This window comes from Aristolochia californica, unplaced genomic scaffold, assembly GCF_029961685.1.
Source record: "Aristolochia californica isolate CCGP_79_NKW_82.1479 unplaced genomic scaffold, dmAriCali1.0.hap1 SCAF_7, whole genome shotgun sequence".
NCBI classification, from domain to species: Eukaryota; Viridiplantae; Streptophyta; class Magnoliopsida; order Piperales; family Aristolochiaceae; genus Aristolochia; species Aristolochia californica.
The window spans coordinates 35367029-35389072 of NW_027182268.1; the positions used below are offsets into that span (position 1 = coordinate 35367029).

A 22044-nucleotide genomic window follows, 5' to 3' on the forward strand; every position below is an offset into this window, starting at 1 on the left:
TTCCGCCATTAAGAACCCACTCCCCACATTAGAGATGCACCCATCAGTCTTCAATTAACTTAGAAGACACAAATAAGGTCACAGATCAAAAGAAGACATTATGATCTGACTTTGCTAAATAGTTGTTTAATTCCACTTGCAAAAGGAAACAGGATCAGTTGGTTGATTTGAAACCAACAATTAAACAAATCTTTTCCTGTGCGCTAGCTCGTAATCTTTAACGCAGAAGACAGAAAACGTCCTTTTTTTTTTTTTTTTTGTATGGATCATAAAAGCCAGAGGTATATACGCAAGAATAATCGATCAAACAAAGCTTTTCCTTTGAAAATCGCTACGCTCAGCGTCAAGGTCGGGGACAATAGACAATCTGTGCCTGAATCGGCATCTTGAGCATCAAGAAACAGATTTTAAGTGACCCATTTGCGATTTCCTCAGAGATTCTCTGCAATATAATGACGCAAAACATGAAAGCAAAGGAGAAGGAATCATTTCATTACTCTAAATGTGGACGCTGGATCTCGTAAACGGCGACTTTCTCGAAAGGGTTAGATTATGGTAGAAATAAAACATGGTTGGTAGGGCTGCATCATGATTCTATCTCACCAGTGTGATGTGATGAACAGGCACAGATTGGGGAGACAAAAAAATAAACAAAGAGATTAGTCTGAGACAAGAAAAGGGTGGTGGAGAATGGAGATATTATAATCAACTTTTTCGTTTCTTTTTTGAAGAAAATTGCTTGAGTTAGTACTGCAAAAGGTTGTCTCCCCACCAAAATCCGTCTGTCTTGCAGTTTCTCATCATTCGATTTCCTTTTGAGGAAGGTAACATAAAATACAGAGTATAAAGAAAGAAAAGAGACTCGAGAGTCGTCTAGCAAGAAATCTACAACTTCAAAATGCGGAAAGAGAGGCGAACAAGTATATTTATCTTTGAAACTCGTAATCCTTTAAGTTCGTTTTTGAGGTATTTGATTCTTGAGCAATTAGTCATGTACCAAGTTGGACGGAGATTTAGAACAAAAGACAAGTCTTCGGATAGTGGCATATGGGAAGCATTATTAGGTGATGTTGCCCTAATTAATTATTGATATCTCTATCAATCTATCTTAAACCCATGAACTGTCAATCTAATTAAAAGAATAGGATCACGTTCCGCATAGATCAAACCTGCGGGAACGGCAGGAGGAAGTACTGGAAAACAAGTCACAGTAACATCTCTGTCGGTAGGAAAACCCGACAGTAACTATTCCCATTTCAAATCACCTCCAATGAGAGTAGACCACCCAATTCCACAACGTAGAGAGGCTAGCTTTTTTCTTCCAACAAGGAAAAACAAAAAGAATCTCCGTCACTCTCTTTTTAAATCATTCCCTGGTGATCAGTTAATGCACCTGGATGGGAAGGCCATGCCTTTCCACTGCGCTCCCGGGCTCTGGAGCGGAGCAATGAATTGAATTTGCGCCCCCTCCATAGGCGAACAGCGGTTCCAAAAGGCCATTAAAGGATTAGTTATTTCTTCGTTAGCGAGAATTATTGAAGGCGAAACAACAAGACCCAGATGTGGAATTTACAGGCGGGTAGCTTGATGAATTCAGGATGAGCAGACTCGTGCACAACATTCCTAGAGGAGGAAAGAATTCTTCTTGTTGGTCTGGAAAAGAAGCGCACAGAGGACAGTCACATGGGCTTCCAACAGTGAGAAAGATCGAGGAGAGTGGCCAACGTCGCGTCTCGTCGTTTGCATGGCCATGTTCCGTAACTCCTTTTCAGCTGCGAAAAGACGGAAAATAAATTCAATATGAAGTAGAGGGGTAGACGAAACAGTACAAGCAAGGCGGAAGACACGTGGCAGGACAAGGATGGCGACAGAGCGATGAGACGTGCCGGTTTCTGGTAGGGACATGGAGCGGTGTGACATGACCGTACGATCTGGAAAGGGTTTATATTTTTGCGGCGTCCAATGGAGAAAGAGACGAGTATCCCCATTTTTCAACGACAATCATTAATAGCCAATCGGTCTCCGACAGCTGCACGTGCCGCCTATCTCCACGGGCCACTATCACGTGGATTTCCCCTCAAGTCTGGAAAAAGACTGTAATCCGAGTGAAAAAGAAAGAAAGACAGAGAGAGCGAGAGGGAGTTATCTCAGCTATCATCGTTTTCCTGACTCTGCTTTAAAATGGCATCTACAGGACAGATTCCTGGGCTGTCGACCAGAGATGCAGGCGTAAATGGTAACTACGTTCACTGTGTGTTTTTTTTCTTTTACAAATCATTCCAGGAGGGAGGAGGCAGGGTTCTTCTTCCCTGCTCCCCCCTTCCCCCCTTCCCTCCATCCCACTCTTTGAAAAGACAGCATCCTGCAATGTCGTTTTTTTAGAAAATTACCCAATACTAATGGGTTAATAATAGATATCTTCCCACTGTTAGTTCTCAAGTGGTTTACACTGAAAAACTTTATCGAATCCACTTCATTCAATTCTCTTCCTTCTACACTCGGTAGAAACTCTTGCTTCCTACCAACTCATCTTTCCCATTAAATTTTAAGAAGAAAAGGAAAGAACAAATTGCAATGAATGGTCAGGCATTTCCTGTTCTTGATATGAAAACAATTCAAAACTAATATAGTTAGCTACTGAAAACAAATTATTCTAACCATCCACTGTAGTGCAAAAGTGCATTAAGCCATCTGACAATACTTCTGGTAGTAGCTAGCAACATGGCATTAAACTGGAGCCAGGTACCCCTGTACCATTGTTGGGCAAGAATGCTTCCTGTCCCAGAGACCAAGATGAATACAGTTGCCATCACATTAATCAAGTACCTTGTACAAAATGCAAGAGCACATGGAAAAAAATTCATGCAAGTTGTTAAAAGAAATTGTTGCTAAGGTATTAAAGCTACAAACTTTCACAGGTCATTTTGTCGGAAAGGGCTTTGGATCTTGCTATCTAGTTGATTGATCAATCCCAGTAAGGTACAGCTTTACAGTGATTCTCATTCATATTAAGATCGGAATTTGATACAGTTTCCAAAGCACTTCTTTTATGTGGTATTTAGAAGAAAAACAGCAACAGAAGTAATATTGAACTCAAAGAAATAAACTTCCCTTTTTTTCAACAAAACATGCACAACAAACAAATATCAATAGCCACCTCATCCAATTAAACTTACATTACCATGAGAATGACCTCAGAATTCATATACATAACAAGCCATCCATTTTTTTGCAACATAGATACTTCAATAAATACTTGTTAGACGATCAGATATCTACTAGATCTTGATACAATCTTGTAATAACCTTCTGTGTTAAAGAATAATCTTATATAGATTAGTGAGATCAAAGATCTTAAGTTTATTAGTTGGGAAAGAACCTTCCTAAATTGGCTAGTTATTTTGGGATGGGTCTTGGACCTAACTTAACATAGTGGTTTCTTAAGTTAGCTAGTTATTTTGGGATGGGTCTTGGACCTAACTTAACATAATGGTTTCTTAAGTTAGCTAGTCAATTTTAGGATGGGCCTTGACCCAACTTAACATAGTGGCTTCTTAAGTTAGCTAGTCAATTTTAGGATGGGCCTTGGACCCAACTTCACATAGTATCAAAACAGGTACTCATATGTGGCCTTCCACCTAAATTATCCACATGTAGAATCACAAAAGAGGGTTAACACGTGAGGGAGAATGTTAAACAATAGTCTCAAATATATTAATAAGATCAAAGATCTTGAGTTTATTAGTTGAGAAAGAAGTTTCCTAAATTAGTCAGTCATTTTGGGATGGGTCTAAGATCTAACTTCACATTTTGCACTTAGAACAAGAAGCATACTCAAATTTTACTGAACAGTGTAACGATTTTGAAGTATATACCCCAAGTGTGGACGACACTCTAAAAAGTCTGCATATGTCTAAATTGATTTCTGAAGATATTTGAAAGGAATAGAGGAGGCAACAGCAGGGATATCAGATGGTTCCAAACCCAGAATGCATTTCTTAATCAGAGAGTTCATTTAGACAAAGGCTTAACAGTAATGCTCTCTATGGCTGATCCTCCATAAGTGCAGCATCTGCCTGTACAACACCACGATGTCACATGTTATCAAATGCCTTAGTACGTACCAACTGGAATGAAGTACAAAACAAACAAAAGTAAAGGATATGAATAAATGGCACCTCTGGAGTTATCTCCATATCAAGATCTGTGGGATCAAAGATAAATGAATCGTCAATGGAATACATCAAAAACCCCTGTTGTTGCAGCTGTCCAAGACCTCCCTGTTGGAGCAATCCTTAAATATTGTCCTAACAACAGGCCACCCTTTGAGCATTGATCCAGGTATATCATACCCTAATTTCCCACGAGTTTGTCTATCAATGCCGTCCTCTATATCACTATGCTGCTCATCAATCAATTCCATAGGGCCTGCCTCCATTATGTTCTTCGAATTTAAAAGGTCCAAACTCCATCGAAGGATTTGTTGTGGGTTGTTTGAAATCCACGTAACAGTGCCTATCATGATATAGACTAATCACTGTTTTAGTAGACATGACAATATATAACCTGAATAATGAAATATAGAAACGATATTGCTTAAATCTTCAGTATAAAAAACAATGAAAAAAGAAGCTGCTCTGCAACATCATACATGCAGATATACTTGCTAGTCCCTCCAGCCAGAATGTAACTTCCATCAGCAGATATGGTCGTAAAACATTTGGCTGGACTTGAATTAGCAGCAATTCTTCGATCAGTCATGAGACGCCCACCAGCAATGTCCCGGCGACCCTCAATTGTATACATGAACAGACCATCTATAGGGTCTCAGAAATGAACTTGACCATCCAATATGCTGCAAGACAATTGCTTTCCATCTGGACGATAAACCACTGTAACCAGATCATGTGTGTGGGGAAATTTTCAAAGCTCCTTCGCCTTCAAAAACATCCCACAGTTTAAAATTACCTGCACATTGAAACAAAAACATCGTTTTACCTTGAGATTGCAAAACGAAATAAAGGCAAAAAAAATCATTTTTTTAACCAAAAAAAAAATAACAAGAACACCAAAAAACGTGATAGAATTTGGAGAAAAATAAGTAATGACTTAAAAAGGAAGAGAAAAGAGCGTATCATGGTGATGATCATCAGCAAAGCCTCCCACAGTAAATAATTATAATATGCCTCCTTAACAGAACAGTTATGTACTACTTCAACATCAATCCACCATTTACAATAATTGACTTATAAATGAACAAGCACAAACTTACATTAGTTGGAGAAAACATGAGCCCATGAACAGGTCCTTCATGGTCACTTAGAACATCTAGTCAACAACCAGTCTTCATTGACCAAAAAAAAATCTGAACCCATATTCAAAAACCACTATCAGGATCAACCTCAGCGAACATAGAATAACTTCATGCAAAAAAATATGCATACTTCAAATGAATCCAAAGTTCCAGCACAAATTACTTCTCCACTTGGATCTGACGCCAAAAACAAACTGCCTTGATGGAGTAGTGAATGTCCTAAAGTTTCGACAGTGAAACAAGTCCCCGGCAAGGACAGTCCCATCCAGTGATGCACTTAGAAGACTATGGATACCAGCCATAAAATGGAGCGCAATGACTACATTTGTGTGCACTGAGAAAGTAACAAAATCAAGAACCGGATGAAGCTGTCCATACCTGTCTTGATAAAAAAGGAGCCTTCTATAATCACAATTACAAACGCTGAGAAAATACAATAATTTCAGGAGAAAATACTTCGTCATAACACTGACTATAGACGAAACAAACTAATATCAAAGGACATAAATCATAATGCAAATGTAAGTCATCAGAAAATAGAATTAAAATTTTTCGATAAGGAAAACAAATTATGTGAAACGACATTCTAGGAAAAACCTAATCAGCTAGTAGATAACAAAAAAGACAAATTATCATGAATTTGCCTCCGTGTGCAGTAGGAAGCCTTACCCCAAAGAAAAAAGGAAACAACAAGATACAAGTGAGCTCACGCGTAGGACTTTTTATCATTTTATATAACTTAAGAAAAACTGGCAGTTTCTCCAGCCAGTGCCTCCAGATTTGTGATTTTGACAATTTTACCTAATTTCAGGATTAAAAAATTAAAAACCTCACGGAGGGCTTTAAAAAAACTCAGAAACAACTTTTTAGAGAGAGAGAGAGAGAATGAGAATGTACAAGTTACTGACCCAAAAAACAGCTCCACATTCAACTTCTGTCCCAGTTAATTTTTTATAAACGGGACATACTGGCTTATAACGAATCATATAAGTTAGTGGTCTGCACAAAAACACCACATTCAGCTTTCTCATTTTTTAAAGACAGACATAACTCGCTTTAAAATCTCTACACTCCAACCCCGCCAGAACATAGCCAAACACACCCTTCTCTAACCCCTTGAGAGTCTACTATTTAAAAGGATTCAGCCTATTTAATACAAACAAAATTATCAAAACAAATTGTCAGTTGATCAAGTGCAGTATAAGCATCACAGATACTTTCAAATCCACTCACCTTTCCAACACTGACTTTTCTGAATGGAGGAGATTATACTGGACTTATACAATTTCAGCTGATTTATTATTACCACATGAAATCACTAGAGCATTCAAATCCTTCCAGAATTTCAACTGAGAGTTGACCAACACATAAGATTGAAAAGTATGAATTTGATCCCATTGTTGTCCAACACATGAGATTGACTATAGTGGTCGATAACTGATTCAGATGACATGCACTTAACAGAGATACATTTTCAAAAAACACAAGGACAGAGTTACTTATTATCATTGTTTAGAGCCACTGTTAGTAACTGCAATTTAAGAACCTCTGATGTTGTCATAACAGCATGAATAAAAATCTTTTCTTGTTTTTTGGAAGATGGGCCCAAACCCACATGACCAAGGAAGACCCACATATCCAAGTGTGTTGGAAGATGGGCCCAAGCCCATAAGATATGGACCCACCATGATCACACGAGCTGGTGGGACCCACCATGATCATGTGAGGTGGCATTATGAGTCTTACACAAGAATAAATCTTACAGAGTCACAATTATTATGGAAGGAGGTCTCACAGAAGAGTTTTAGTTTAAAGGTGTTTTAGTCATATTAGTCTTCTATTTATATTGGGTTATTTAATTATGCTAAGACTTTATCTTTAAGTGTTAGAGTTTGGGTATAATTGGGACAAAAGTAGTTTAATTGTAATTGGACTCTACTACTTCCCTCTATTATAAATAGAGGTTCATATATTCTGATTGCATTAAGTCAATGAAGTATTTTTCTTTTCCATAAATTCAACATGGTATCAAAGCAGATTGACTTGGTCAACCCACAGAGGTAATGTGATCTTTTCTGATTTATTATCTCTAGCAGTTCAGGTTCGTATTTATCTTTTTTTCAGTCCCTATACCTGTTATTTGTTTTACGTTTTCACCTCTATACTGAGCTTTTCATATTGCAAATTACATATTTACAGAAAGATATTCGAGTCTACTTTCCAAGGAAAAACTATTTTTTCCAATCGGAGTTATCTACAAAGATAAATCAATATTTGAAGCAGCGAAGGTCAGATTGCAAAAGAGGTTTGAGCAGCAGCTGAAAGCTTCAACTTCCGAGCTATTTTTTGCTATCAAGAATGAGACTTTATATGAATAATTATATATCAAAAGAAATATCTGTAAGTCTATTTTCTTACCTATTCAACCAATTCTCGATCTGAGTGTTTTATAAGGAGATATTGATCTTGGAAGAGTCAATGGTTATGCTGGCAAAAGGAGAAAGAGTACTTAGTTCGGCCAGATTACAGAGACCGAAATATACTAGATTATTTATCTCAATAGAAGTATATTTTATGAAGTGAATTATACTTGGATAAAAGGTATTTAAGTATAGTTTCAGAAGGAGAAAATTTCATGTCAACCTGATCTATATTTAAGGATACATTCACATTGGAAGAATCAAAGGTCATGTTGGTATCCTGTTGTATTGAAAAATCCAAATTTAAGCTGAATTATTTCATGTGTCCTTATTACTCTTAAGGACTTTCATCATTTACCGGTTATCTACTGTTATACTACTACAAATTTGCTACATTTATGTTATTTGGTTCAAGTTGGGATCACTGCCATTACTTCCCAGCTTGAAGGGGAGAAGTAGAAGAAGAAGTACAAGAAAGAGTAAAGAAAATTGAAGACCAAGAATCCTCACTCGCAATAATAATTGTGGTAATTATTGGTGATACCTAACTTGTCTCGACTCGATCCTATTTCTCTAGTTGGATTATTATTTTGAAGTATTCGCAACATATTCCTTGGTCAACGTATTATTTGGTGCAGATACTCACATCGGATTATTTCATGGGTCTTTTACAATGATTTTTATTATTTTGGTGTGTGTTATATGGGCCCAAGCCCATTTCAGCTACTGCTATTGTGTCTCTTTGGATGAAACATTATTATTGGAGAAGTGGTGGCCTCAGCATCCTATCTTCCTATTTACCCATTACCCTTTGGTTATTTGGTAGCCTTTCTCCTACCATCCTTTATTTGACTCTCACATACATTTGGGCCAACCTTTTGAGTGTTGCTTCGGTTGGGAGTTTAAGTCCATCATGGTTGGGTGTTTTAAGTCCATTGAGACTTTTATATATATATATATATAGATACCCGTGGGTCTTTTATCGTCGTCTTGTGAATGACAAGCATTTATCACTCATTTCTACCTGTGAGAGTCGATACCCGGGTTGGGACACCGTGATAAAGGAGTTTATTACTACATATATGTTACCCCCCTTAATTGGCATTTATTACTCCTACTACTTGAGAGTTGTTGTCCTGTGGAGGGACACAGTGATGGAGGAGTTTTACTACACTTTTGAGCACTGCGTATAGACCCACTACCTGCGAATGATAGGAGTAAGCCCTACATCCAACATGGGTTATGATTGGTGTATGGAGCCATGTCATACGACTTGGAGTAATTTTACTCTAATTTATCTTATGCCAGTTGGGCCTCATGGAAGAGAGCACCAGCGTGAGGGGGAGTGTTGGAAGATATTGAGGATAGTCATTTTATATGAGAAGATCCTATACAACATTTGCAGCAAGCTGGGAGTTCATAATGTTCTCTCACCCCTAGCTTGAGGGGGAGTGCTGGAAGATGGGCCCAAACCCATACGACCAAGGAAGGCCCACATATCCAAGTATGTTGGCAGATGGGCCCAAGCCCATAAAACATGGACCCACCATGATCACCTGAGGTGGCATTATGAGTCTTACACAAGAAGAAATCTTACAGAGCCATAATTATTATGGAAGGAGGTCTCACAGAAGAGTTTTAGTTTAAAGGTGTTTTAGTCATGTTAATCTTCTATTTATATTGGTTTAATTAATTATGCTAGGACTTATCTTTAAATGTTAGAGTTTGGTTGTAATTGGGACAAAGATAGTTTAATTGTAATTGGACTCTACTGCCTTCCTCTATTACAAATCGAGGTTCATGTACTCTGATTACATTAAGTCAATGAAGTATTTCTCTTTTCCATAAATTCAACATTGTTGAACAAAATATATTTTTTTTAAATGTTAGTGTTTCTTAGAAGCCCAAGGATATTTTGGAGCACTATTTTATTATCTCCAACTGTGAATAGCAGGTTGTTAGGTTAAAAGGATAAGTTAGGCCCACCAAATCTATTGTTAAGGATATGTGAGGCCCTTAAACTAATCCAATAGGCCAATCCATCTGGCGCCTGTACCTCAAGTTGCACAGACAAGCACAAAACACAAATATGTGATCTATGCCAATCTTCGCTGTCTGGTATCCCAATGTGAACGTCTTTCGGTACAAAATTTGACAGAATGTAGAGAAATGTCATAAATGCAAATGCAGCAAGTTAACTTGCATATGAACTTTAGTAACATTTTCTGAAATAATAATTTGAGTATATTGTATTCACTGGCTAATAAAGATAGAATGCAAAGGATTCAAGTGAATAGGAAAATAGAAACTCTATTTGTTCATTGGGATTGTAACCAAACTGAAAGATTCAGATTAGACTGCACTCCAAGTTCTGCTTTTAAATTAGATAAAGAAAATCTTCTTAACTGCTTGAAAACTTGCAAAGAATGGTAATATATAAAGAAAAAGCATAGCCACAGATTAAGAGGACAACAAATTTCTACCTCGACCTTGTTAATCTGCACCAGTGGCCAGAAGCTGTGAATCAGATGAATATGCCAAACAGCTCACATCAAAATAGAGCCCCTGCTGTTTGAAGATGTAGCTATCTGAGCTCCATTCCCATACAAGTGACTGGCCAAGCTTTGCACAGCCAAAAGTAAACCAGTTTCCCAAATGGTTAAAAGCTCTCTGAAAATTGACAGAAAATGACTGCAGACAGAGTCTGGCATCTGACAAATCAAGAAAACACCATTAGAGATCCCCACAACTACCAAATCAAATGCTTGATGACAATCACATGCGGTCAATTTCGCTGGGGCTCGCATGAAAAAGTCTTTCCTTGATAATTTCCCATTTCCCTCTATGCAGAGGAAATTCGTCCAATTTACTATCGCTATCACCCAGAATCTTCCTCCTCTCACTAGTCCTGAAAACCATATCCCCCTTACTGTCCGGTTTAGGACCGTGTTCAGGTGTGCCAGGAGGAGGCTGAGGAAAATTTTGCCCTTCAAGAGTAACACTACCATCAACATCTATCAAGTTCCAACGGCATATAGCTCCATCCCATGAGATCGTATAAACTTTTATTGATTCAACCAGATTTCTTTTCAGTGCCAAAAGAAGCACCGATAATAACATCTCTGTGCCCTAGAAAAAGAAATGGTTTCTCACAATCTTTAAATTTCGTTAAATAGAATAATCTCATAGTGATGTCCTTTGATGCGGCAAGCAAGTAATGTTTAGTCAGGCGCCCAAGCCAACGTCGTTATAGTCCCGTCGCAACTGGCAAATGTTCGAAAGAGATGGAAAGGAAAGAAGTTCTTGCGGAAGCCAGGTGACTGCCATATTTGGAGAAGCTTACCGATGGCGACTGCAATGTGGGATCCATCTGGGCTGAATTCGAGGGACGAAACAGAGGACTTGAAGGTCAAACGGTAAAGGACGACACAATGACGGAGGTTAATACAGAGGGATCTGACATTCTCATCGACGGCGATGACGAAGTTTCCGTCTGGGGAGACCGCGACTCGCAAGGGAGAGTTTGTGTTTGGGGCTTAATGCCATTGCCGACGGGAGATATGAGAAAAGTATATAACTACATTACCCCAACGGTAGGAGGAGATTCTGAAAACGGTAGTTCGTGCCTCCTGCATCTTCTGCAAATGGTGCAAGAGAGTTGAAAAAGTTTTTTGAACGGTTCCTAAAACCTTACTACCTTCTCACCGGCCTTAAACCCTAGGTTGCTACTCCCGCATTCTGTTTACTCGGCCGAGATCCTCGCGTCTGGGCCTGGCGGACTTCAGTCAGAAGAATGGTAGATTTGAGCTTGGCAGACCTACAAATCCAAGCCCCAAGAAGGAAAATGGGAGTTTGAACCACTATTGGGCCTGGGGGTACTTTCTTTTAGCCCAATTATATTTCCATGTCATTTAATGTTATTCGGACATTACAAAATTTTAATGACAAAAGTCTTACTCATGAAATTTTATATTGACAAATTATGTTGATTATATCCCATTAAACTTTTTTGTCAGCAAAAAATTTATTACACTGATAAAAAAAAGAAGAAATTTTTTGGCAAAACTATGGACTGAGTAATGACTTCTAGATTTTTTTAAACATTTTTGTTAGTGAAAATTTTGATAAAAATAATTTTTAAATTTTAATTCAAAAAATTTTAAAGTAAACTTTATGTTGTAAAATATATTTTTATTTTTTTTGTACTTGATTTAACTTGAGAACTTGACTCAAATGGTAAAAAAATGGTAACTTGGTTTATTTGTGTTATAAATACTTTTAAAGCTCACGTTATAGAAGATTAATGACAAATGTTTCTCCAAGTGTTTACAAAGTGTTGATTTCTAGGGACAAGATATAAACGCAAGAGATCTCAAGGGAAGGAGAGAAAAGAGGAATTCTAACCCTTGGGAGAGAGGAGTGAAGAAACCAAGGGAGAGAAGGAAGAGAGAAAAAAAAGGTGTATGGACGAATTTAAGCCAAGAGGAAAATGCTTGAATACTCTACCCCTTGCCTTGAGACTATATTTATGACTGTGTGAAGGTGTTTACAAGGACTACAATGCCCTTAGGGCTATATGCTTCAAAAGGAAAAGGACATAAGAGGACATACACCATCTTGCATAATTATAATTCTATGCCATCTCTATAAAAGTTTTTACTTATTTACTAGTCATGCCATCCCTACACACGTGGGTGTCTCTTAGCAAAAAATCTCTTGAGACATTTTGTGTCCTAAGCTTTCACAGCATGGATTAAGCCAAAGTTATCCAAACCATGTACAAATTTGTGTTTTTTTTCCTATGAGTCCTATGCACCTAAGCGTTGCGGCAGAAAAAATCAAACATACTAGATCCACAAGCAGCAACACACACACCCCACTATGACCCAACCCAACGATCCTCATTCACTCTTCATTCTTCCTCTATTATGCACCTACACCAACTTCTTTTTTCTTTTATCAACCATCAATCTTTTCAAATTTAATCGTGAATTGACCAATTGTATGAGGATTCAAAGTATTTTCTTCAACAAGTCTTACCCTTGATTTTTCTAAAATAGGAGAAAATATGTAGCCAATGGCAAAAACTTCTTTGCCACACCTGTTCAAGGCACTCTTTTTCTAATATATAAGGAATCCAAAATCGAAGGACATTTTGTGAATCGGTACGTAAGTTCATATAATTTAGCTTAGATAGATTCCTTAGAGATGACTGACAAAAGAGACAACAATCCTTTAAAGTAAGACATTCTTGAGACCAACTTTTAAATCCTTTGTTTCTGACACATCCTGATCATTCATTTTCAGCAAATACACATTTCTTTTATTTCTTAACAAGATATTGCAGTTGAGTCCTTTGATAAAAAGCACATCATGTATAGTAGAGTGGGGGAGCATACCTTTAGCACCCATGACTTTAATATGGCCTTCCCCATTGCCAAACTTCATAGTTCTTCCATCCTTGAGTAAGAGATGGGTGACTAGTCTTTTATCTCCGATTATATGTCTCAAACAACCATTATCTAGGAACCACATTTCTTCTTTCCCATGGCTTCAAAAGCATATTTCTTTCATATTGTCTGACAATAAAAAAACTTTTGGTTGGTTAGTTTATCATTTTCATTAGATCCTCTAAAATTAGCCTCATTAATTTTTCGTTTTTCACATTCTTGAACCTTATCTACATGTTGCTTAATTTTTTGTACCAACATCCATTACAGGTGAAAATGACCACCTTGCTCCTATTTGAATTTCTTTCATTCTTTTGATACATAGAACTTCTAAGATCAGTCTTTGAGAGACTTTTTTTGTTTTCCCTTTTTTATTTGACTCTCCTTTGCCCTTGGTGACCTTTGAAACCTTTTTCTTAGCTTCTAGAGGAACCAAGTCTAAGTGCCCTTTTGAGGAAGTAGGATAACTTCAAATATCAAAGACTTCAAGTGGACTTGATCTTACAAAACAATATTTCAGATTGGATTAATGTACCCAAATTTGTTTGGCAAAGATAATTTTTTAAAGTCTCTTTTGTGAGGAAAAATATGAAAGAGATGTCTTGTTCTCTTACATCATATCCTTTTATAATAGAATACAACTTGAATCCTAAGAAAAATATTTATTTCCACAGTTCACAATTACATCCAAGAATATCTCACTAAATCTAATCACAATAACTTGTAATAAGAAAACTAAAACTAAGAGAATTAGAGGAGATCTTCCTATTTTAATCCAACTTTTTCCTTTGAGCTTGTTTCTCTTATAAGACTTGTCTTGCATTAGATTCACTTTAGACTCAATGATGTGATATATGCTTTGTATGAGACTCGTCTTAGACTCCTTAATATGACCTCTTCAATACTCTGCATCAAGTTTGAGTTTGTAACTTCAACTTGTAAAAAATCTTAGTAAAAAAAATGTGCCTGGAAATGTTTTTGATCTTGTGTGGATTAAAAAAGAAATTCCAATTACCATGTCTTGATTCATCTTGTTCTTGTTCACATCGTGTTTGTAGTCTTCATCTTATTTACCCCCTTACTTGGATATTCTGATTACAACAACTTGTGAAATCCTTCATTATCTGCTATCTCATACTTGTACTTTTTCTTCTACTTCTCCCTGTCAAGCTAGGAATCTCTTCCTTCTTTGCCAAGAGATTCAACTTGCACAAAAAACAATGGTGCCAAAAGGAAAATTACCCCTAGCCCAATGATAAAACTTCAATTTTAGTTTGAAAATAGTCACTCAAATTTGAAGGCGGTTTGACCCATTTTTAGGCAATGAAAAGAATCTACTCACTTTTTAAGATAGCTTAAAATACTACATGGATATACCACCGGGGTAAAAACAATAAAATAATTGAATTAAGTTGGATGTGAGACACTCTCCTGATCTTTGCAGGTAGTAGGCTATAGGCATAACTCTAGAACGATTTTAAAAAACACAAATTGAAGATACTTTGAAAAATTAAGGGTGTGAATAAAAAGATAGCAGATCTTATACTTCAAATAGAAGAAGACGAACAATGCAACTCTTCATACTTCCAAATAAGGAGGCATTTTTAGACCAATAGATGGATAAAAAGTGACTAAGTTTAACTTAAAAAGGGAAAATAATTTCTTTATGAACATGGATGATTGAGGAAATTTTTAAAAACTCTAATATGGAAAGTTTTGAAATGGAACACAAAACTTCCTACTAATTAAAGTTTTCTGCTACTACTCAAAAAAAATTTGTTGACTAACATTTGCTACTATAGATATCGATTTCTCTGAGTAGTAAACTTTGATTGTAAAAATTCTATTTGTGTTGAAAACTAGATATTTCTAATAATATATAATTTTCTATATGAAAATTTTGGTAAGAGAGTGGGAAATCCAATGAAAAGTAGGAAGTGGTACAGAAGAATACTAAAGGGACCTCTCTTTTTTCCTTTTTCTTCTTCCTCTTCTTCTTCTTCTTGCTCCCTTTCTTCTCATTTTCCATGTCAGAACCTAGTATGCTTTGATACCACGTTAAGTTTTAAGGAAGAAACATGGAAGAGGGAAAGAAGAAGAGAAAACATGGAAATGAGAGGTGAGAAAAGAAAGAACAAAGAGAGTGTTTAATGATTGTTTTGTGAGGAAAAAAATGAGAGAGTTGTTTTGTTTTTCTTACATCATGTCCTTTTATGATATAATACAACATGAATCCTACTAAAAATAAACTTTCCCAAAGTTCCGAATTAAACCCAACAATATCCCCACTAAAGATAATCAAAATATGTTGTAATAAGAAAATTAAAACTGAGGGAATAAGAGGAAATCCTTCTCTTTTATTCCGGCCTTTTCTTTTGAGCTTGTTTCTCTTGCGAGACTTGTCTTACATGAGATTTACCTTAGACTCAATAAAACTTGTGAGATATGTTTTGCATGAGACTCATCTTGGACTCCTTAATATGACTTCTTCAATAGTATGTATCTTTCTTTTTATTTATCCTTCTTTCCTTCTTGAATTGAAAAATGGCTCGGTGCCTTCGTTTCAAAGGAAAAAGTTTGGATACCTTGATTAAAGGGAAAAGGTTCTTGATGGAGCTTTTTTTTATTGTATAGGGGGAAAAGAGATTGGAGCTCTATTTTAATGATTTTTGGATGCCATTTTGATCCCATGGGAGCTAGTGGATCTCAATCCTTGCTCGAGTATGGATTAAACCGAATGTGGTTGAACCATGTAAAAAAATTTGTATTCTTATTTTTCCGTTACTTTTCTTCTACTAGTAATTTCAACACCCATGCATCTCGACACAAAAATCAATTACACTCAATTAACCCCCTACCCACCCTTCTTCAGTGTCCTATAGGACCAAATGGTTTATGGTGGATTTTGAAAAGCTAACTAGCCTGCCTCTTGAACTCAACACTTAAAATCCAACCCCATCCCTACTTCTTCCCATCTTTTCCCTATGGGAGGATATATTTATATATATATATATATATATATATATAAGATATAGATAACAAAATCATAAATTAAATAAAGGTTACAATTATTAAAAAAAATCTCAATTTCCCTAATTTAACTAAAGAATGTCTCTTTCTAACAACATGGATGTCAATAACTGATAGACAAGTTAATGTTCATCACCAAAATCAAAGGGACTCTTAAGAAGCATTCACCTAAAATTAAATGAAGAGATAAGGGAAAAAAAACTGTTCTTGTAAACTCAACTAATCTCAATGCCTCTTTGCTAAGAGATATTGCTCTAGATTAGTATAAATACCTATAATTATCAATCAACTAATCGATCAAAGAGTAAATCAATTTCTGTCAAATTCTCTTTCAATCATCTTGTCAATAACTAAGAGTAAAATCTCAAGATCTAGATTTCAAAAACCTTATCCTTCCCCGAATCCACCTAGGGCTTTCTTCTCACCTTCCCCTGCACAGTGGAGTAGTTTAAGCTATGGTTTTCCAACTCGGAACTTGACTGGCTCTCCCGATCCAACTTTGTTGAAAACCCAGAGTAATCAATTGCCAGTCCAGGTCTGAAACCCTGGATTAAACCAACCTGAGAGCATCTTCTCTCCTCACTACTTATCGTCTTTTCTCATGATATTCTCATCCAACATTTCGATAGTGCAGTTGCTCGAGTTGAAGATATGATAGCAGAAGAATGATGGTTCCCGGTCCGGTACGGAGCCCATTCACCCCTCCTGGTCCATTGCTGCTTTAAAATCCTCAGATCAAAATCTTGAACATCCACACAGAATGTAACAGAAGCATTTCCAATCATACAAACGCGCGTCGCGAACGAATCGATTTTTGAGTCTGCTAGAACATCATTAAGCTCTTTAATGGCAAATTTAAAATGTTCCAAAAATATTCAATCGTACAAGCCTGCTATAATTAAACGAAGAACTCATTCGACATTGCGATGATTTCCTTGGTTTTTTAATTTATTTTCCTTGGTGCATCCCATGCAGTGAGAGTGTGAGTCTCGAATCACATAATTAAGCTTCTGAATGAAGTTCCGAATGGATCCCATTTCGACGATCCCAGGATAAAAATAATCAACGCCGAGTGACTGAAGGCGATTCCGTTGTCTTATATTGCCTGGGTTTTAGGTGGCACCTCACAGTTAACGGTACCTTCAAATTGTAGAAGAAGAGGATGAACAGAATCCATAGTCGCATTGCTACTTCTCCGATTTATTGGTTCTAATAATGATTTTATACTCAATCATGATTTTCTTAGTGAAATCCGACGAAAACATTATCAGAGATGTACGAAAAAAACAGCTTTTCCATGATTCAAAAGCCGACCCAATTCTCTGTTTGCCTGAAGATAAAGCGATGTATAAAAATGGTGGAGTTCGAAGCAAGAACTTTTTCAGTAGCAAAAGGAATATTTTACTGTGTACAAGTGTCCCTCGAAGTTATATTTTACTACAGTCTGCATACTGCAGTTAGTTCGATTGGAAATGGATGGAATGGTGCACAAGCACAGAGAGTAAACAGCGAAAAAAAAAGAACAGAAAAGAAAAGAAACGATGACTGCTACTTGTGGAGAGAATTTTGCTACTAAGCAACTCATTCACTGCTAGTAACCGTCCACTTTTATAATCTCTTTCAACTCCGCGATGATTCATCTCATTGATTCGGATACCAAATTAGGACAAGAAAGATTTTTTGGACGGAGATTAAAACCCAAATGTTCTGATTGTGGTAAAACTACAGTGTCATTCTGTCGTAACGATAACGTATTAATCTGATGATCTTCTTCTTCTAAGAAAACCAAAGTAAAATTTAATGGAGAACTCCATTCGCTGCGTCTCTATAGCGACAAAGGATTGCACGGGGGTGAACGCTGAAGCGCTAGGCACTTCTCTGCTGAGATTACACGAAGAAGTAAGGACAGAAACGTTGCGACAGACGATCGACTTCAAATGCAATGTTGTTTACGTTTCCATTAAAAATGCATTGGAAACGAAACAAAACAAAACTACTGACGCAGAAATTTTACTCAAAGATGTCTCTGCACATCGAAGCCGAGGCAGCTTCAGTGACTGCGTGGACATTTTTTCCCCAGAATAATACTTTCTTTCGTTCTTCACAAGAAACTGAATCTATCAGATGACTCCATCGACGTGGGATAGTTTTGAAATCATTGAATTGCAGGCGAACAGTGCCCTTATCTCTGTGAGCTTAACGAATGTTTTCATCTTTTTTGCTATGATTCCTTAGTAAGGGAGGCTTTTTTATCGATCAATGGCTCTTGCTGATCTTATCCAGTGCGGTAATTAGTAATACCATTTACGATTCCGCCTGATCGATGCTCTTCTCTACAAAGCTTGACTGGGGAAAAAACAACTGCCAGTTTGTTGTTATTGTTAAATTTCACGGTCCTTGAGATTCTGTCTATAATAAGAAGAAGGGTTTGACAATTGCTTTCAGAGAAATTATAAATTTGTCACCGCTTCCTTGTTTTCTTGTGGTGGATCAATGACCTGAAGAATCAAAAGCCGCTGATTCTCGTTGCTGAAATCGACCCGCCATCTGAAATTGGCAATCAGAGAAAGAGTCAGAAAGCAGATACCTTAGAGGAAGGGGAGAGTCGGCATATTCCATCAAGCTCCGCCAAAACCAAAAAGGAGTTTTTCATTTCTTTTCTAGTGGTGCTTGGCTCTTGCAAAGAAAAACGAGTACGTATTAGGCTGTGGGAATCGGTTAAAAAGTCAAAAAATTGAGATTGGTATTACTCAGATTCTTCTCAGTACCGGCACGGAAATCATTAAGTTACCATTCTTGAAGCATCTAAGGTTGAAATTTACGCATATTCTAGAAAGCTAATCTATTCTTCTTCATTATTGAATTTCCATAGCTTCAACAAACAAAGGGAAAGAAACAAAAGTAATATAAATAAATGGCTAAAAAAATAAGAAATAAAGGTAGAATATCCCGTGCATGGTCAATATCTGGTATATGCGCTGAGCAAACCCAATATTCTACAGGAACAAAGGTACAGAAGCAGTCTGGTTGTGATGGAGGACAAGTTTTTGTAGATAACGACGTTGAAGAATAAATTATCGGATTCAGAGGCGTTCATCTAGTGAATATTCACGGCATAATTTATCTGAACTCCATAATGAGTACTAAGCAAAGCATCCAATTGGACTGAGGTGTCCTTGATCGTATCTTCGGTCACGTTTTAGTATGAAATGGAATCAGAATCGTTCAATTCGTAAGGGTCCCAAGTGACCAAAATTCCGTCTTGATGGAAACAAGAAAAGTCTAAAGAGCAATCGTGGGGAGGTCCTGATTAACAGCAGAAGTGGACCCTTGGACGTAAGACGGAATGGCTGCTTGTTCCCTTTTTCCGTCTTCTTCCAACGAGAGTGGTGGTATTATCCAAGAACTATTTCCATTAGGGAGAAGGAATCCTCCATGAAAGAGAGAATAAGAGTCATTCAGAGATGCTCTTCAGCTGAAAGCATCCATCTATTCAACACGTAGGCCCTCACCGCACTACGCCCACTAACAACCATTCAAAATTCAACGTAAAAGGAGTCACTAAGTTAATCGATCAAACTTGAGAGTTACATGTACTACTAGTATGGGGTTCCCTCCACAAACGTAGGTCATTGGGGGGGGTCCACAGGTGAGATCTCTCAGAAGTGGCCCACCAACAATCATGACTGGGGCTCTTTGGACCGTTCATAATCTTGATAAGTGTGACCGTACGTGACTAGTTTAGTTAGGAAGATGTTGCTTTGTGGGGGAACAGAGTTGTCCGCCACCCCCCTCCCATTGCTCTTCACCAAATACAGGAGGACACTTTGATGCGACCCTCGACCATTTTTAAGGGCACAGTTTTGGTACACTAAACAAGTTGCTTCCTTGGTGAACCCATTTGGTGATCTTCTTGTAGTCTTTTTGTTAATCTTGAAGCAAACAGATCCCAACTGATGAATGAGATCCATTCTAGTAGGATTCATATCCCTCTCTGAACTAATAAAGCTCACATACTTCTCCCCCTTCTTTATCGAATGCGACAAATCGATTTGCGTCATTTCATTGATTCGAATCATTGCAAATATCATTGAATCTGGTGAGCATTTGCTAGCAAATTAATGTGTAGGAGGTATGAGAAATGATAATGTGGTTCATTAAACATGGAGTCCAACCTTCTTTCTCTCTCTCTCTGATAGAATTAACATAAAAGTAAAAAGAAGATGCTGTTATAGTTTGAAGTGATATCATGTTCACTACACAAGAAAATTATAATTCATTCTTCCTTATGGTTCATCATGTAAGCCGGGAATCCAATAAGTTTGCCCAAGAGATTAGTGGCAGACATAGGGAAAAACTTTTGCAAAAAACTGTAGCCTTCAAACCCAAAGTAAAGAATATTATGCCGCCCTCAATCTCACCAAATCTGACCATGCTACAACTCAAACCTCCTCTCGTTCATCTTCTAATGCTTTTTTTTTATTATTATAATATACATATCCAGTGATTAGCACCATTAACTAGTTTACTACGTGCCTCTTTGTTTTCACATTACCCTCAAGATTTGGATAAGAAGAAGAAATGGTCATGGGGATGTGACGACCAAGGGCTCATCGATTCTTCATACAAACACAATGAGGAATTCTTCCTATACCAAAGCCAGGAGCTTTGTGGAGTCTTATCACCATTTACTGAAAGCATAATCACAAGGCATCTGTGACAAGATCGATTGCATTTCCATTTGGAAGATCAAGGCTTACCAGATTTTCTAAAAGATGACAGTGGAGATGGAGGGATTGAACTCGGTAAACGATATTCTATTTAAGAAGATGAAGTGGATGGTGTGGGACTCTCCCCACTAGGATAAAAAATCATTCTTGAGGCATATTTATGAGTATTTTTTTTCTTCAAAAAAAAAAAGGTCACGTCCTGCAAATTTGTTTAATAGTCATAATGATTTATAGGGATGGAAAAGAACAACCTTCTTCACCCCCCACTTTGGCAGGTCTGGCAGCCTCGCCAGATTCTTGTCTCTCTCCCCCCTTCCTTCTTATGGAAAGTCCTAAATCATCACTCATGACCAGTCCACTCCTCATGTCACTATTCTCCTGACAAGTCTCCATTGTCCCCCATCTCAGAAAAAAACACTAAAAATGGCTGCGAAACTAAAAAAGTATTTTGCCTTGTTTTCAAAAACTCAATTGAAAAAGTTCATTCAAAACCCAGCACTTAATCCTTGATGTTTCTTGGAAGTGTTTTTGCTATATAAACAAAGGCTCAGTGTGGAAGCAGAAGAGTTGGCAACCTTAAAATCTCTCATTATGTTGAGCTAATGATAAAATGCGTTGAATCTGCTTTTAGGTTCTTGGCAGGAAGAGAATACCAGTCGAATATTAGGAGACTCAATGTCAAAATTTTAATGATTAACCTTAGTAGTATTAACGTCATTTGGACTTCCTAACATTATTACTTCACCATTAAAAATGTTCAGCAGTCAAAACAAAAGCACTTAAGTTTCCGCGAGAAGGGGGAATAAGTTTTTGACTCAGGTCTAAGTCTTATTATCATCCTGTGAAGTGATCGTCTTGATTCTATTATGCTGAGAATAGGTAGGATGATCACTCAGTGATCAATTCCCCAAGTTACAGTCTTTAAACTTTTCTCTTTCTTTTGCTTTGCAAAGTGAAGACTTATTAATTAGTTTAGTACATTTCTTCAGATACTGTGGAGAATTTAGGTAAGTAGTTAAAGCATAACTAATCTCATCATTCTCAAAGATTCTTATATTCGACAATTCTTGTCGAACTAGAGGGACAATAAAATCTTTTTC

The 22044-nt window shown here is 37.1% G+C and overlaps 1 pseudogene; it reads right to left on the bottom strand.

Moving 5' to 3' along the window:
* Positions 1-3572: 3572 nt before the first annotated feature.
* Positions 3573-21337, bottom strand: LOC137937359 (periodic tryptophan protein 2-like; annotated as a pseudogene).
* Between the last annotated feature and the right edge of the window lie 707 nt (positions 21338-22044).